Source organism: Hordeum vulgare, chromosome 7H (genome assembly GCF_904849725.1).
Source record: "Hordeum vulgare subsp. vulgare chromosome 7H, MorexV3_pseudomolecules_assembly, whole genome shotgun sequence".
NCBI classification, from domain to species: Eukaryota; Viridiplantae; Streptophyta; class Magnoliopsida; order Poales; family Poaceae; genus Hordeum; species Hordeum vulgare.
In genome coordinates, this window is record NC_058524.1 from 480,817,682 (window position 1) to 480,823,814 (window position 6,133).

General features: G+C 48.3%; 1 pseudogene; it reads left to right on the top strand.

The window, feature by feature from the left end:
- Positions 1-3,418: 3,418 nt before the first annotated feature.
- Positions 3,419-5,251, top strand: LOC123409121 (annotated as a pseudogene).
- The last annotated feature ends 882 nt before the right edge of the window (positions 5,252-6,133 follow it).

The window sequence follows — 6,133 nt, forward strand, 5'->3', positions numbered from 1 at the left end:
GGGCCCCCACACGCGGGGCTAGGGGGCTCGCCCGATTCACAAGCCCCGGTCCCCCTCAGGAGCCGGAAAACCCAAGGCCAAAACTGCCAGGTTGGACCTTGAGATGATCGACACTCCCGAGGACCTGGCTCCCCCCACGGACCCCGGGGTGCCCGAGCCTCCTGAGCCCGTCGAGGAGGGAAAAAAATTCAGTGTGTCCGTCTAGGAATATTGGTTATTGTGATGCTAGGATCCGTCCTCGTCACGCGGCTACTGTTATGAAGCTAAACCCTAAACCCTCCATATTTTGATGTGGCATGATTTGAATACTCCAATACAACAATAAATTGTGATATTAATGTAACCATTCTTGTTATACTTATAACTGTTCACACAAGAACACATGATATAGGTATAAAGTACTATTCGGATATTGATCATTACAAATATTGGTTTGCTTGCTTATTACCATATTAGCTTCTCCTTCTATGAAAACAATTTTGTGATTGCAACTGTCAACACATTTCCTCTTGAGTGACATTTTATCTATCTTCCTTTAATCAACTGAATTTTAGATTGATCCCAGTATGAATCTTAGTATAAGTTAGAAGCATGAAGACAGATCAGTTGACGTCCAATACAAAATCAAGAAAATAAAATAAAGCCCAAGATCCAACCACTCACCTCTTGTAGTGGTAGCGGAAGAGGTGGCTTTCCAAGCAAAGCTCTTCTGGATAGGCATAGCCGTGCGCATAGAGGTGGTTCTCGGTGAAAATGTACTTGAGATCATGTATCGAATTCACATGGCCCGTATATGAGCAATGTTTAGTAGTCTCCAGGAACTAGAGTGATGGAGAAAGGGTGCTTGAAGCATAGGAGTAAACACAACAGGAATGACGGTGATTAATGAAGGCATAAAGAGGTAGAATCTAGGGGCGACCGTGACAGAATGAGTAGATAACAAAACATTCGAATAGAGAAGCAAGGGAAATAATGCTTAGTCATTCTTAAAGAAACATAGCATAGAAAACCAACTGGATACTTATTATAACCTTCAAATTTCAGTAAAGAAATCTGTGTGATCCTAGATAAAAGACACAAAAGGCCTTTTGTATAACTTAAGGACGACAAAATAAAATCTACATTTAGGACATTGTCACTTCAATTAGACAGAGACTTATTGTTCTATTTGTCTGTCATCTCTTTCGTTAAGGTCATGAGGCAGAAGGGCAAAAGGTGCAATCGGTTGTTCATATGCTCAGGGCTGATTTAACCGTCACAATCTTATATTGTCAGCTTTTGTATCAAAGGTAATCCAATAAAAGATTCAACTCCATCATATAAAGCATATTGATTCACATCCCATCAATTTGCAAGCCATTGAATCACCATCACGCATATTTTCTTCAAAATGAATATCAAGTTTCTGCATGTCCATGGGTCTCTATGGTCCATACAAAATGCATGGCTACATAACAGAAAGGGAAGCACACTTACCAGCTAGGGAATCCGCTGACGGACAAACAACGATTGTTGGTATTGATGGTGTTCTCAAGAATTGTGTTGGAGTGGCGATAGTAGCATCTTGGACATCAACACAGTCAGTTTCTAGGGAGAAACAAAAATGGCAGTGCAGATGGGGATTCATCACTGGGAAGACCAAAGACAACTTGCAAAGCACTGGAACTTGGTAGCCCATGAGAACTGATGGCTCTTTGATCCGTGCATCACTCGCAAACCAATATAACACACGAAAATTAGATTAATTAGTATTCCATGTCCCAAAAATAAGTGACTTAACTTTGTAATAACTTTAGTACAAAGGTAGTACAAATTTGAGTCACTTATTTTGGGACGGAAGGAGTATCTAATAGCACCTGCACAAAATTCAGATCAACAAAAACATCAAGTTGAGGTAAAATCCAAAAAAAACAGAATTACATGGTGGAAGAGGAAATTACGGGTGCTTTTGCTAGATTGTGTGGGAAGGAAAAAAGCGCACGTGGACATGCAGCGAGATAAGTGGCGCATCTTGACACCGAAAAAGGTTTCCCCCCGTTTTGTATTACAAAGCAACCAACCGAACCATACAGGGATTTGAGCGATGGAAGTTTTACTGCACGCTTCAAACGTCGGTGGACCAGCTTCAGAACATGCACAGCCAACAATCTTCAATCTGAAAGTAGCACAAATTTATCTTCCTTCCAGGGTATACCAAACCAAATGATAGCACAAAAGGCTATGCTATAGAAAATTTGGCTTCACAAAATTACAACCCTAGGCTCATCTTTTGTCCACTGAAGTCCTTGAGCTATATGTATGCGCTTCTTTTCATCTTCAATTAGCATTTCCTGTACTTTTTGAATAAACAAATGTTCTTTGGCTCCTCCCCTCTGTCGTTATAAAATGTTCACACATCAGGAAGTCTAGCAATATAGTAGATCATTTTGACTGCTGAATACTGAATCTACTACTACTGACTTGCACACCAAAAAATATAACCATAACCAAATATTTTGTTTTTCACCTCTGTTCTCAGCTTGAAAGGATGTTGGCTAGTGAGCTTGAACTTTTTATTCCTGCTACTCCTTAGTGATTCAGATGACCGCAAGATCAAAGAGCAATTAGTGCTTTAGATGAGTGCCGGCTCAGAGAGCAAATAGACATTGAATTTAGAGAGCACAGAACAAACATGATCAGTATAGAGTAGGAAAAAGGCTATTACATCCTTAGTTTCGCCGGCTCCTGCGTCCTCTGGTCTGGTGTCCCGGCTAGATCTAAAAAGAGGAACAAACTTTGATCAACATATTGCGTCAGCAAGAATCGCTTGTTTGTTAGTATCAACTAACGTGTTGCTCTTGCCATCAAGTGAAGTACAAAGCCTGATTGGCCCTATGTTCATGGAGTCACAAGAGGAGAACAATGCCACCGGCGAGCCCACACTCCCCACCTTCCACGAATGCAACTCCGGAAGCACCCGGGCCTCCTCACTAGCCTGTTCGGCGTCAGCAGTGGTGCCGGAGATAGAGAACACGGTCGGACCCAGTATCTGGCATGTTGTTCATCACCTTTGCCATGATTCTGCTCCTAATCGCTCTCACCGCTCCCTCCCCCTCCTCGATGGCGGCACTGTTTGCTTCCTATTCAACCGCTTATTTCTCCTTCTAGGTTTGCTGCTCCTAGTTGGCTGCAGACACCGCGCGCTCTTCAGGAAGAACTCATCTTGCGACATGTGCAGCACCTAGCGGGCGGTTTGCTGCAATTGCCGAAGTCGACCTCGCCCCCTCCTCAACTAGCGCCAACGCCAGGGGTGAAGCCAGGCCGACAGCAAGCCCCGGACCGTCTTTAAAAGTTGTCTGTATTTAGGACGCATATCCTTACTCACTGCTAAAGTCAATATAGAACTTGGGCCTCAAGACGTGGGCCCAGGCCCGGGGGCATGGGTCCTGTCTCCCCTCTGCCCAACGCGCCTCCATCGATGCGCGCCCTTATTCGCCACAAGTAACCGGCGCTGTAGGACCGACGACAGCAGGGCAGGCGTGCCACGCTTTGTGCCGCCGGAGACGGAGACAGAGACGGTGGAGACAGGCTTGGCGGGGTTGGGATTGGGGAAGGGGAGGGGAGGGGAGGCGACGGTTTTGGGTTCGGCGTTCTTGAAGGCGTGTAGGAACCGTGCGCGGGAGACAAATTTGGTCGGGGTCTTCGCCAGCGCCACCGCCACGGCCGAGGACACAGGCCTTCAATGCAGCTGGGCTGAGTGATCCATTGATGCGTCTCTGTTTCTTAATTACCACAGGAAGCAGGTGTCTCTGATGATCCAGTCGTGCCTGGGAAGCTTGTTCATGTCCATCTGCTAATGGTTTTACTCCGGCGGGCCGCTTTGTGGCATGACCGCCTTCCCTTCATTCGGGCTCGACGCTTCAACCGCGGGTAAGTCATCCATCCATTCCAAAAAGTTGCTGCTTGTGTTCCAGTGCCGGCGGAGCTTGGGCAAAAACGTGCCATTAATTAACAACGAATTTGCTTCTGTGCAGCTTCTACCTCAATTTGAACGGAACATACATCGGCGTCGGGATGATCAGACCTTACCTGATAAACATCTCGATGCTGGTCGGGGCCATCCTCTCCTGGGGGTTCTTGTGGCCGTACATCGAGACCAAAAATGGGAGCTGGTACGCCGCCAATCTCCAGGAAGGCAGCTTGCGTGGACCAACAGATTACGACGAGGCACGCTGTAATCGGCAGACAGTTGATGTAAATAAGTTTTGAGTAGGTGTTTGACGCCATAGGCATGATTTTGGGCGACGGCATCTTCCAGCTGGTGGTGATCCTGGTGAGGACGCTGCAGACGATGAGGCACCACCAGCTGGAGGCGGCGGAGACGCTGAGGTCCTTCTCGGACGTGAACGCGGTGCCGCGCAACACGCTGAGCTTCGACGACCGGCGGCGGACGCAGGTGTTCCTCCGGGAGCACATCCCGGGCACCCTTGCCATGGCCGGCTACGCGGCGCTGGCGCTGCTGTCGACAGTGGCCATCCCGCACATCTACGGCCAGGTGCGGTACTACCACGTGGCGACGGCGTACGTGTTCGCGCCGCTGCTGGCCTTCTGCAACGCCTACGGCACGGGGGTGGCCGAGACCAACTTCTCGGCGCAGTACAACTGTACAACAAGCTGTTCGCGTCGTGGATAGGGCACCGGAACGGCGGGGTGGTGGGGAGCCTCGTCATCTGCGGCATCGTCTCCTCCATCGTCTCCACCGCCTCCGACTTCATGTCGGACTTCAAGACCGGGTACCTGACGCTCACCTCGCCGCGCGCGCTCTTCGTGAGCCAGGTCATCGGCACGGGCATCGGCTGCGTCGTCAACCCGGCCGTCTTCACCGTGTTCCACCACTTCTACGAGGAGGCAGGGAACAAGATCTACCAGGTGCCGCTGGCCAAGATCTACCGGGCCATGGCCGTGATCGGCGTCGGGCACGTGAGCTGCCCAGGCACTGCCTCAGCATGAGCGTGGGCTTCTTCGTGCTGGCGCTTGCGGTGTGCGCGCTGCGGGAGGCGGCCGTGCACTGCAGGTGGCGCGCGCGGAACTTCATACCGAGCGTCACCGGCATGGCCATGTCGTTCCTGCTGGTGCCGGCGGTGGCCATCGACATGTGCTTGGGCAGCCTGGTGCTCTACCTGTGGACCAGGTCCGAGACAGGGACGGCGCGCAGGTGTTCGGACCGGTGCTAGCGTCCAGCTGGATTCTCGAGTTAAATCCGATTTCGTAACAAATGATGAAACGACAACTCGAATCCTTATAGGGTTGCTACTAGCCTCGCTCTCTTCCATCAACTATATATATAATCGCACGGCGTTGCACTATACACGGACCTCAACAACTTACGAGAGTTTGCCTCCTTATCGTTATCTTAATATATGAGCTCTTTTATGGACCATCCATTCATACAAATCCAACGGAGGGTGTTGATGTATACTGTTGGTTTGGTTCAGCAGTATAACCTGCCCAAACCGAACAACATGGAGTGGTATACAGCCTTGAAGGGCAATTTGGGAAGATTAAATATGCAAATCTCGCGTAGCAGTTCCGATATTTCAGGCTAGGCATGTTCATGATTGCAGTTTTTAGGCTAGTACAGTTACATCATACTCGTAGTACTCACGTTCTCACGGGGATTAGTTCATCAATCAAGAACATGATTAGTTGCTCTACAAAAAATACATAATTAGTTCATCAGTTAATACATCGCTTTCACGCTTTGTGTCCATTGGTTGACCAATCAAACGGGATGCAACAAGTGATTACATTAACATGGATTCAATTTTTTAAGTACTGGAAAATCATTTCATGCAGCCATAGAAAGGATAATACGAGCGCTATGAGATTGAGAGAGATATGAAACCAACACCGACGGCGGCAAGGCCGATGATGGGAGACATGGGAATTAGCATATGCGCGTTGACTCCAGTGATGAGAAGAGAAAAAACTGTGTGCGAGGTCCTAGCACATGGGCTGAAATATTTGTCCCATAGATTTATTAACAGCTGGATAAAAGAATGTAACGGCAAGGTCTAAACTGCCCTCAAGAAATAACGGCTGGATCAGATCTATACTGCTTAATCGCCCCTAGCAGTATAAGGTACCGTAAAAA